Here is a 12106-nt window from a genome sequence, read left to right as displayed (position 1 = left end):
AGAGCTGGTAGTTAAACATTTACCAGCACACCACTGCCCATGGGCACAGGAGGAAAGTGGGCTTCCTGAAGTTACATTATCAGAGAACACATAAGCCGTGCTCAGTTCCACTGGCAAGACAGCATGGCCTGCGGGCTGGAAGCTGTTCTGTATTTGTCCCCTATTTATTAATACAATTTGCTCACAGCAAAGGTTTCCCAGCCTCTTTCTAAGAGGCAGATATACTTGATTCACCCACAGGACTGTTATCATTACTGCATTCCTGTTTGGCTCTTTACAATTTAATTAGCACGGAGCAGCCAGGATACGTAGCAGCCAGGATACGTAAGTCTTCTCTATCTCCTCGCTCGCCTGAGGCAGTCTAAGCAAAAACTAGAGAAGTCCTCAGTGCTTGGGCCACTTGCTGCTATGCACAGATGGCTTGTGGACCAAAGCGGGCTTCGTGGGGGAAACAATTCCACGCTCCTCTCCCCCCTACTGAGATGACAGTGCCCAGACCCCTCCTCTGTCTTGCCAGCTGTGAACTGGAGGGGTGCCAGCCATTCTGCCTGCTGGCCTCCTCTTCCCAGAGGGGTAGGATGCAATTACTTGGGGTGTCATGGAGAATATTAACTAACTGGACTGTCGCAATCTCCCATATCCACATCTGGGCTGTCAGAGTGTGTAGAAATAGTAATGGGCAGCCTTAAAGTAAGACCCCGGTTATCACTGCAGACCAGTATGTTCCCCTGAGCAACAAACGGGGAAGCCTCACAATGCTGCGGTGTGTCCAGTCACCCTGGAGCTGGTTGATGTTGGCCGAGGAAGGGCACAGACATGGCTTGGAGTAAGGCAACAGACATGTGGCAGATGTGCAGGGATTGTTCAGGTGCAGTGGGAAGCAATTTGCTTTTATTTCTGAAATAAACCCACAGAAGCCAAGTGACCTTGAGGCTTGGGAGCACTTTTTGCAAACAGAATCTGCAGTGAAAAAGTCCTGGCCCGAGGGGGAGGAGTCTCAGTATGCAGATGAGGTCCAGGGGATGGGTGTGGAGGCCAGCAGTTAGGGTTCCCCTCCCAGCTCTGTCCTCACCATCTCAGTCAGGCTCAACTTCATCATCTCAACCAGGGACGAGTACTAATATGTGCCCGCATAGGGCTGTTCTGTGGATTAAATGCAGAATGTAAAAAGCTTAGCAGGGGACCTGGTACCTTGGGGCCAGGGGCAGGGATGGGAGAAGGACATTTCACACTAAATTCTTTTGTATTGGCTGACGTTTTTAGATTATTTGTTTACATCACCTATTTTTTTAAGGTGAAAAAAAATAATGCTACACAAGCAAAGTTGTAACGAATTGGAAAAAGGATGAGAAAGGTCCACAAATCTCCCTCCTCTCAAAGGGTCATTTTACCTCATCTGTAAAAGGGGTAATAATAGCACCAACATCACAGGGTGTTTGTGAAGAAGAGGGCTCAGCCCAGTGCCTGGCATGGGGTTGTTGCTCTGTAAATTTGCCTGCCCTCATTTGTGGAAAGCCCATGAACCAAGACCCTACATATAGCCTGCTGTTCTAGCCTTAGGTCCTCTTTCCTCATAGCCAGTATTAGGGGGATCTGTAGGGAGGGGGGGGCCCAGTCTTCAGCAGGGGAATCCCTGCAACTGGTCTTGGCAGGAACCTCAGGGCTCAGTGAGCCTCAGCCTCCTTGGCAGGATGGCTGAAGTCCCCAGGTCACCAGTTTCTGGAAGGTGGTCACTGGCAGGGTCCAGAGGTGCTGCTGGCTTGACCTGACTCTGGTTACCTGTAGGCATGGATGCAGGATTTAGGAAGACAAAGGAATCTCTGGGATCCTTTTTGTTTGGCAAGGATGAGAAGTCTGGCAGGAAAGTTATGAGACACAGACTAAATGTGGGAGGGAAGGCTTGGGTAGTTGAAAAGCTTTCCATTGCAAGTTAGATCAAACTCACTGCAGCCTCCTTGAGGTAACTGAGAAATCCAGGGGCAGGTGGGTTTCAGGCTCAGTTGGATCCGGGTGTTCAAACAATGTTTCTGTTTCTCAGTTCTGTTCTCCTTGCTGGCTTCCTTCTCAGAAAAGATGACTGCCCAGGGCTCTCGGTCTGTACCTTGGAAGGTTCAAGCCCAGTGGGGAAGGAGAGACCACTTCTCTGTCAGCCACCATGGAAGTCCCACCACATCTCTTTGACTTGACCAGCTCCCAAGCCCATTCCTGAACCAGTCATCCTTGCCAGGGAATTTGATCAGAAGTTAACTGAACTCTATGCAAAACACAGGGACTGTGGTGGGAGAGAGTTCACCAGAGGGAAATTGAAGCACCATGAGCAAGAGGATAAAGAAGGGGAAACACAGCAGCATCCACTGCACAGTGCACCCCAGGAAGTCAGGTGTTAGTGGTTCAGTATCAAGTCCCAGAGCCTCCTGGGCTTTCCATCTATGGGGCTCTTTGACCAGCAGTTTTGGACTGTCTTCTGGCTGCAGGGTCGTCTCCGGGTCGTATAAGCCCCACCCTCCTCCACCCTGCCAAGGCAGTTAGGAACATCACCCTCCTGCAGATTTCTCAGGAACAGCCTCAGTATTCCCCTTCATGTGTCAGTGGGGGCTGTGCCAGTTTCCCTGAGGAACACACGGAGATGACAGAGCCTCAGAGGGGAATTGCTGCATGGTGGTCCTGGAAGACTAGACCCCTCCCAGGCACTGTGTCTCCCCTCCTCAGTTAAGATCCCTGTGCCCAGACTAGACAGAGGAACAGAGGAGCCTCTGCCTTCCATGGGCCATGCTGGCTTGGCCCTGAGTAGCAGTGGTGATGAGAGGTGGCTGAAGGCCAGAAGGCCCTCCCCGAATGTTCCAGACCAGATATGATCAGAACCTTCAAATGGTGTTGGTGGAGGGAGAGAGGTGCTGAGAGGAAGCCTCTGGGAGGGCAAAGATTGAATTTACCACATTTCTCACCATCTTGGTGAGTGGGAACTTGGAGTTAGATTTAATTTGATTGAACAAAACAAAGGCATATAATATTTACTTCAGAGCATTTGAGGGGAATGAAAACCAAAACAACCTGAGCAGTATCTATGGAGCACCTCTGTGAGGCGTGGCACTGGGTCGGGTTGCTTTTAGATAACAGGTCCTAAAGGATCTTTAGAGATGGTGATGCCATTTCTTTTGTGAACATTTTCCCTTGTGTCTCAAACCTTGTGGAAAGGGGGTTGTCCTGACTTCTAGCTGAAATCTTCCCCTTTTCTCTTAGCCTGTCCCCAGTGGGGATGGAGATCAACTCTTTACTGTTGTTCATCCTGTCTGTATGCCTCTGTCCTTCTCTTCTAGGCTATATAGCAGCAGGGTCCTTCTCTTCTAGGCTAATAGAAGCAGGGTCCTATTATGGGTTGGATGGTATTCCTTATATCACACCTTCCTACCAATAAAAAAAAGATACGTAGCAGTCCTAACCCCTAGTACTTCAGAATGTGGCCTTATTTGGAGATAGGGTCTTTCCAGAGGTAACAAGTTAAAATGAGGCCACTGGGGGGGGCCAAAGTCCAATATGACTGATGTCTTTATAACAAGGGAAATTTGGGGGCGCCTGGGTGGCTCAGTCGGTTGAGCATCCGACTTCGGCTCAGGTCATGATCTTGTAGTTCGTGAGTTCGAGCCCCACGTCAGGCTCTGTGCTGACAGCTCAGAGCCTGGAGCCTGCTTCAGATTCTGTGTCTCCCTTTCTCTGCCCCTTCCCTGCTCATGCTCTGTCTCTCTCTCTCAATGAATAAAGTTAAAAAAAATTTAAAAATTTTTTTAATTAAAAAAAAAGGGAAATTTGGATACAGAGACAGACATGCCCTCAGGGAACACCTTGTGAAGAGACAGGGTGAAGATGGCCATTTACAAGCCAAGGAAAGAGGCCTGGAACAATCCCTTCCCCCACAGCCCTGTCAACCCCTTGATCTTGGACTTCTAGGCTCCAGAATTGTGAGACAATGTTTGTTGTTTAAAGTTTTTTTTTTTAATGCTTATTTATTTTTCAGACAGAGAGAAACAGAGCATGAACGGGGGAGGGTCAGAGAGAGGGAGACACAGAATCTGAAACAGGCTCCAGGCGGTCAGCACAGAGCCTGACGTGGGGCTCGAACTCACGACCACAAGATCATGACCTGAGCCGAAGTCAGACGCCCAACCAACTGAGCCACCCAGGCGCCCCGACAGTGTTTGTTGTTTAACTTATAGGTACTTCGGTGTGCAGGGCTTTGTTAGATTCATAGTACTTTGTTGTGGCAGCACTAGCAGACTGATATAGATTCCCGTGTCCTTTCAAATCTTTACTCAAAGAGCACCTTTCTGACTCTGATCTCCGCTGGTTGTAAGAGATGAAAGCCTAAATCAAATTAACATAAGCAGAAAGGGAATCAAGCGATGCCTGTAATTGAAAAGCTCAATTACTCCCAGGGTTTCCAGCTTCAGGCATGGTTGGATCAAGTGATGCTACTCCAGCTGTCTCTCTTTACATCCCTTGGATAGGCTGTTTTCATGATGGCTGCTGGCAGCGCAAGTCTTGTATCCTATTAACTTAGTAATGACAGTGGAAAATGCTGGTAGGAGAATCCAGAGGAGAGAAGTTGATTGGCCCTGCTTGGGCCAGGTGCCCATATTGGGACATTCTGGTTAGCTCCATATGGAGCGGGTTCTCTCAGGAAGAGAAGTTCTATTACCTGATGAAGGGGGATGATTTACTGGCCAGGGAAAACCAGCACATGTCCCACTACAGTGCTCTGCGATGGTGTTCTAGCTAACCATGTGGGCCCTGGAACCAGGTGGTCTGGGCACAAACTTTGGTGCCACCACTTACCAGCTGGGCAAAGTTCCTTGGCCTTAAACAAAAATGAGAGCAGTAGCTGCCTTGGAGGGTACGGGGAACATTGGCTCTGCAGGTCCAAGTAGAGCCCTCAACAGCATGTGGCACACAGAAAGCTTTCCTCATACCTGCGTTTTCTTCTCCAGTTTCTCTAGAACATCTTGTGGGGCCCAGTGTGTTAGTCTGGGTTCTCCAAGAAACAGATGCCACGGTAGGATTAAGTGTGCAGGGATTCTATTAGGGGAAACGTCTTTGGGAGAAAACAGGAAGGGGGCTCCTGGGTGGCTCAGTTGGTTGAGTGTCGGACTTTGGCTCAGGTCATGATCTCATGGTTTGTGAGTTCGAGCCCCACGTTGGGCTCTGTGCTGACAGCTCGGAACCTTGGAGCCTGCTTCAGATTTTGTGTCTCCCTCTCTCTCTGCCCCTCCCCCACTCACACTCTGTCTCTCTCTCTCCTTCAAAAATAAACATTTTTTAAAATTAAAGACAAAAAAGAAAAGAAAATAGGAAGCGAGAGGGGGGAGCCTAGGGAGCCCTCAGACCATGAGCCAGTCTGACCCAGAGACCGAGAGGAAGAGGAGGGTGTAGTGGCCACCTTCTAAACCAGGAAGGTCTGGCCAGGCCACCTCCATGCTGTAGCCCAGTCCTCCAGATAAAGCAGGCCGTCAAGGGAGTCCCCAGTGTTTCCCTGGCGAGGTCTGCCTGCCAGGCTGAGTGAGGCTGGGAGCAGCCTGCGGGAGGCATGAGGCTTATGCTCACAACCCCATAGACCCCTCTGGGTCTTGAGTTCTCTCACCCCTGCCTCCTCGCCTGCTGTAACTCAGGGACCCACACAGACATTCATCGGTGTTTGTGATGAGCAAGCGGGTGCGGGTTGTAGCCCTGATGTGGTGACCGTCAGAGCTTTTAAGCTGGTTTCCTTACAGGGAGGAGGGCTCCAAAGTATTCTTCTCAAAGTCCTCTCTTTGGAGAAATTAATGACATGGCTACAAGTGAGCATCCGCACTTCCTCTTTGAGCAGAAACTCCTTTCATGTGTAAACTGCCCCCATGCCTTTCCTACTTGGTCAGCCCCACCATCTGAGAATCAGTCCCCTGCCATTGCTCCCTTGCCAGTAACACCACCAAAGCTACAAGTGAGAAATCAAAGAACATTTTTAATGAGGAAAGCCCTTTACATCCCTTTTTTCTGCAAATCCACTACAATAATTTTGAGACAGTTAGTGACATTTTAAGCCCTTCTAGATATTCTGATGTTAGAGGGAGGCTGTTCTTGCAACAGGTCTCAAATCGTAAAATCTCTTTACATTTCACCTGTGACCTTTCCTTTCATATAATGTCAACAATATATAAAACAAATGTTTGAAGTTTCCAAGACAGGTTTTGGTGCTTGGGTAACCACTGTTCTTGCCATTATTCACGTTCATTATTCAATAAGTGTCTTTGGAGTACCTTTTTTATAAGGTTAATTTGCATATGCATGTCTCTTTTGTTCTTCAGGCTATCCCAGCATGGCACACTCACTTTAAAAACAAAATCCTCGGGGCGCCTGGGTGGCGCAGTCGGTTAAGCATCCGCTTCAGCCAGGTCACCATCTCGCGGTCCGTGGGTTCGAGCCCCGCGTCGGGCTCTGGGCTGATGGTTCAGAGCCTGGAGCCTGTTTCTGATTCTGTGTCTCCCTCTCTCTCTGCCCCTCCCCTGTTCATGCTCTGTCTCTGTCCCAAAAATAAATAAAAAACGTTGAAAAAAAATAAAAATTAAAAAAAAACAAAATCTTTTCACATTATGATAATATTAAGAGGGATTTCTTGTTTTTTTAATTTTTTTTTTAATGTTTATTTTTGATAGAGAGCGCGTGAACGCGCGCACGCGAGCAGGAGCGGGGGAGGGGCAGACAGCGAGGGAGACACAGAATCCGAGGCGGTCTCCAGGCTCTGAGCTGTCAGCACAGAGCCCCATGCGGGTCTCTAACGCACAGAGGGTTCAAACTCACAGCCTGCAAGATCTTGACCTGAGCTGAAGCCAGACGCTTAAGCGACTGAGCCACCCAGGCGCCCCAAGAGGGATTTCTTAAATTAAGTATCCTGACTTCCTTGGGGGAGCATAGAAAGGGTGGCTGACATTTGAAAAACAAGTTAGTCCGGAACAAAGCAAGGTTTGCTTCTGCATGGATGAGTTTTAGATGCCTCTTGGCAGTCTCCTTTGGAACCTACATCTAAGCATTTCTAAGCACCTACTAGTGCCAGAATTTTGTCTGCCTTATCTTGTTTAATCCTCACAGCATCCCTGCCAATTAGGGGTTGTCATTCCCATTTTACAGTTGAGGAAAGTAAGGCTCAGAGAGATGGGTTCCCTTGCCCACTGTCGTTGTCAGTAAGGGGGCAGGGCAGGGTACAGTCCTGCTCTCAGCAAGGTCCGAATGCTGAAAACAGAGGCTGTCTCTTCTTCACTGCTCTATGCTTTACAGCTGAGGTGGTGAGGGAGACAAGGAGTCCTGGCCAGACCACCTGAACCAGAATGGGAGAGGGCACGGGGAGGCATCTGTTTTTAAAAAGCCCTCCTCATCCCAGATGATCCCCATGTGCAGCTGGGGTTGCTGGAGAATGACTGCTTTGGGAGATGCAAACCCCACGCCACGGGCAGCACGTGGCTGGAGCGAGGAGGTTTAGTTTGAAACGGTTGTGTCTTCCCCACATGGACTTGGATACAGTTGTGCCGCTCAGGCAGGGAGAGAAAACAGAGGCTTATGGTTGAAAAGGAATAAGTTGAGTTTGGGCTCAAGAAACAAGCAAGATGTGCTTGCTGCCAGGAAGGGAGGGTTAGTAGACATTGTTTCATTCCCCAAATCCACCCACCCTTTTGGTAAGGGCACAAAGATTGGGTTTGGGGGAGCCAGCCACCACCACCCCCCATTACACCAAACACACAGTCACGTGACCCAGGCCCAGCCAGTCAGGACACCGTATCCCCCAGCTCAGTGATTGGTTCAGGATGGACACACGACCCAAACTAACCAGTCAGGTCCCCCTCAGCCAAGCTGGAGACTTTTGCCCGGACTTTGAAAGCAATGCGCTCTTTCTTTTTTCCCCCCGAGACTTGGATCTGTAAGAGCTTAGAGCCGTTGGGAAGCATCTTTGTTTCATATGGGAAGAGCTTATCTGAGAACGGAGTCAGCACGTAGGAGACAGGGCTAAGAGATAGAGGGAGGCCAAATCCTGCATTGTTGGAGATTTGGACCCATTTGAAGCCATGCTTATACACTTCGTAGTTATGGGAAAAAATAATCTCCCTTTGTGCTTAAGACGGTTCTGATTGCTTTTTTTTTTTTTGTCACTTACATCTGAAGAGTTCCAACTCACCCGGGATATCAGACATGAGGCTCACATAAATCTAAATAAAGGAAATGTGCTTCTCTGGTAGCAATTACATCTAGTCCTTCATTCCATAAATATTTACTGACCTTCTGCCATGTGTCATTCACTGTCCTACATGCTGCAGGAGATTGAGGGGCGGCTTGCAAGGGACAGATGGCTTGATTGAAAGAGGATTTGAAGCAGAAGACAAGGGTAAAACAAGGTGGGAAGGGAAGATGCCCCAGGAGATGCAGATCATACGCTAGAAGGATCCAGTGGGGGAACACTCACACCAAGGGAAGACTTCTCCCTTGTAATCGCAGGGCCATATCTTCCTGCCCTGTGAATCCCAGATGCTCAGCTCAGTACCTGGCACAGTATGAGTGCTCAGTAAATCCCAAAAAGATGCATGGCTTTGTGGAGGGTGTAACGTTAAGAGATAGGATAGCTGAACCCTTGAGCGAGGCCTCAAGGCAGAAAGGCCAGAAATCACAGAACCCCCTCAGCACCCCCAATTCTTGTTGACTCAATGCTCTGGGGGCAGAGAGGATGCTTTACTGTTTAAAGGGTAGAGGAACAGGCTCTGTTCCAAATGTATCTTCAACAGTCAACTGATTTCTGTCTTCAGGCTGTATGGGGACCTCCTAGGATTAGTCTTTGTCCTTGAGTTTCATGACAAATAGTCCTTTTTAAAGAAACAGAAATGTCATTATTGATTCTTTGTTTGATTATAATTTCTCTGGGCTTACAAAATTTTCACGGAGTACATAAAAGTATAAAGAAGAAACAAAGTCATGATTCCGCCAGTAAGAAACAAGCACTGCTAACACACGCACACACACAGAGATGGAAACGTACTGATTTAACCCACTTTCACATTATGTCACATCTTTTCTTGTCAACAAACAGAGCTGTATGTTACTGTTTTAATGGCCACTGAGTATGCCATTATAGGGATGAACCAAAATTAATTGAACCAATTTTCTGCTGTTGGACATTTAGGTTGATTCCAGTCATATGCTATTATAAAAACACTGAGTGAATGAACATCCTCATAGCTAAAATATTGTACATTTTAAATCATTTCCTTTGGATAAATTCCTAGAAGTGGAATTGCTAGGTCAAATGAAACGCACGCTTTTAAAGCTCTGTGACCCACACAGCTCTGTGCCAGTCTGACTTCTGGAATTTAATCTCAAAAAGGCCGACTCCTCTACACTCCCTCCAATACTGGGTGTTACCATTTTTCTTTCTCTTTTGCACACCTGAAGGACAGGAGGGTGTAGCCTTGCCAACAGTGTTGCGCAAGGGGGCATGCCGGTCCCTCCTGTCCCATCCCATAAAGCTCCCTGACAAGGAAACCTTTCTACTAGACATGGGTCTGATGAGAAGAGCAGGTGTCCCGTATAGGAACCCAGACGCTAGGAGAGGCCAGGAACCTCATTTGCCTGGTATCAGGTTCCAAGAGAATTACCTCCTTCTTCCATTAGTACCAAGACAGTGTTCTCCTGAGAGCTTACGGTGCTAAGTTCCTGACACAGCATGGAAACAGAAGAGTAAGTGCAGGTCCTGGTAGCTGATGGGAGAGAACTGGGATTTCCACGTCACACGGTGACAGCAGGATCTTTCATCATGCCACAATCCGACCTGTTTTAAAGAGAGCCAAGCAAATCAGACATTATTATGGCATGAGTTTTGTTAGAAAAAAAAAAAGCCTAGTTTATTCTTTCCCCAATTACAGTGTTTCCCTCTTTCTCCCCATGAAAATTTAATGCTGCACTTTCAGCAAGGAGGCATCGTCTTAATTGATGGGTACTCCGTTAACTGAACCATCTCAGGGGATGACAATGATAGCCATGAAAAACCCCATTGTGAATAAGCCCCTTTAACCAAGAGATGTGCTCCTGGGAGTCCGCAGACTGAATCCAGAACCAGTATCCCTTAATCGTTTGACTAATTACTGAAGGCCTGCTTTGAGGCATGCCATGAGCTATCTCAGAGCTAGTTCGAGAAGATCATTGCCCATGTTCTTTTAAAAGAATGTTCTCTAAATTCCTGGAGCTCAGTCATCCTGAAGCCTTATGGTGTAGGGAAAAATCCCAGTCCTTGGAGTTATGGGGACCTGGGCTCCATTCTTATTTGATTCTTGCGAACACCCATCATTTCTCTTCGTTAAATCTCAGTTTCCTCATCTGTGAAATGGGGATGGTAATGATCCCAACTTCGTAGAGTTGTGAGGATTCAGCAAGGTGATTCATGCAAGTTGCTTAGCATAGACCTTCATGCATAGTAAGCAGTCAATAAATCTTAGCTCTATTATGATTATGATCTGTAAAATGGAGAGAATGGTGCTAATCATGTAGAGCCATTATAAAGATGAAATGAAATAAAACTTGTTAAGCACCTGGTATCTAGAAAGTTCTTATAAAATGCAGTTTTAAGGTTCCTTCTCTGTGTTAGAAATATCATTGTCAAGGGGTGGAAGACATGGAGGGGCAGGAAGCTGTTGAAGTTTTGAAACAGAATTTGTATATTTTAACGTTTAAAGGTAGGCTCCTCTTCTTCAAGAGTTTCCAGTAAATGTGAAACTGGGTGGAAATGATTTCTATTTGAGAACACAAAATGTCTCTAGTTGCTTTTTGAATGATAGGGTAAGAGTGGAATTCATCTGGAGAAAAAGAGAGGGAAAAGCTTTTGGAGATGAGAGAAAAAGGACCAGTGACCCAAGGGCCCAAAGAGATGACAACCGGTAAGAGAGTCTTGGTCAGGGCATTTACTATTATGGATTTCAGTAACTGTCCATACCCAGTGTTCAGTTGATATCCCTCTCCCACCTCCATCCTGTGCTGTAATTACCTTCCATTGACTCCAGAATTGATACAGGTCTCTTATACACAGAACCTTGATTGGTGACATCTGGAAATTGAAAGCGAGGTGGCTTTGCTCATGCTTGAGAAGGAGGGGCTGGAGGCATGAGCTCTGAGCAGGAACTCAGAGCAAGACAGGACAAGAACCTGTCTCCTGGAACTTTTGGGGAAGCCTTTAGACCTGTCACCAACAGTGGAATGACAATGTAGGTCATCTTAGTTGGATGTTGAAGCGAAAGGTGACTGTCCCAGAAGGCTGAGGAATTCAAATAAACAAATTCAAATAAACCTTCAGGATGAGTTGCCTATTAGGTAGGTTTCTGGGAAGGTCTCCTGGAATCCAAAGTGCTTGAAAACAAAACAAAATAAAATGCAACATATGTATGAGTGTCTGGGGAGTCCCTGGTGCCAGTTTTTTTGAGAAGCCAAAGCTATTGGTGATTTCTGCCACAATAGAGAGATGAGCTTTGATGACTCAAAAATGTGTGTACATCAGCCTTGAAAATGGTTTACAAAATGCTCTTCTAGTCCCAGAGGGACCAATTTGGCACTCAGGGCATACAACATTTCCTGTGTGCCACCTCAAGCTTTGGAATCGTAATCAATGAAGAGGAGCTTAATGATGAATTAGAGCATTCCCTTTGGGTATAAATGACCTGTCACTTAAAGCACAAACTAGAAAGTCCTCCTTATTTTGCCAGTTGGTTCTGTAAAATCCACCAGCCTTGCCCAGATTTGAGCCAGCCTGGAATGAATAGACTTTTGTTGAAGAGACAAGAGTGGCCGGGACTTTGTTCCCCTTAGTACTCTAGCTGGATGATTTCCCCCTCTGCTTGGCACTGTAAGGAATGGTTAAATACATTACATGGCAAAATGGGAAGGAAGAAGAGGGAAGAATATGGGAAGTAGAGAGAAACTTCGTGACTCCGTGACCTTCAAGTCAGGAAGAGAAAAACAGGGAAAACAGGAGCAACATTTCATTTCAAGCAGGGAAGGAAAGAAGAAAAAGGTTATTATGCATGAAGATTTGTGACAACGGTGTAGAAATGGC

General features: G+C 47.1%; 1 protein-coding gene across 1 annotated transcript in view; it reads left to right on the top strand.

Moving 5' to 3' along the window:
* The window catches only part of CACNA2D3 (calcium voltage-gated channel auxiliary subunit alpha2delta 3), a 1033852-nt gene that overhangs the window by 137121 nt on the left and 884625 nt on the right, over window positions 1-12106 (top strand). The gene's annotated exons all lie outside the window — the stretch shown is intronic.

This window comes from Acinonyx jubatus, chromosome A2 (genome assembly GCF_027475565.1).
Source record: "Acinonyx jubatus isolate Ajub_Pintada_27869175 chromosome A2, VMU_Ajub_asm_v1.0, whole genome shotgun sequence".
Lineage (NCBI taxonomy): Eukaryota > Metazoa > Chordata > Mammalia > Carnivora > Felidae > Acinonyx > Acinonyx jubatus.
This window is presented reverse-complemented; position numbering and strand designations above follow the sequence as displayed.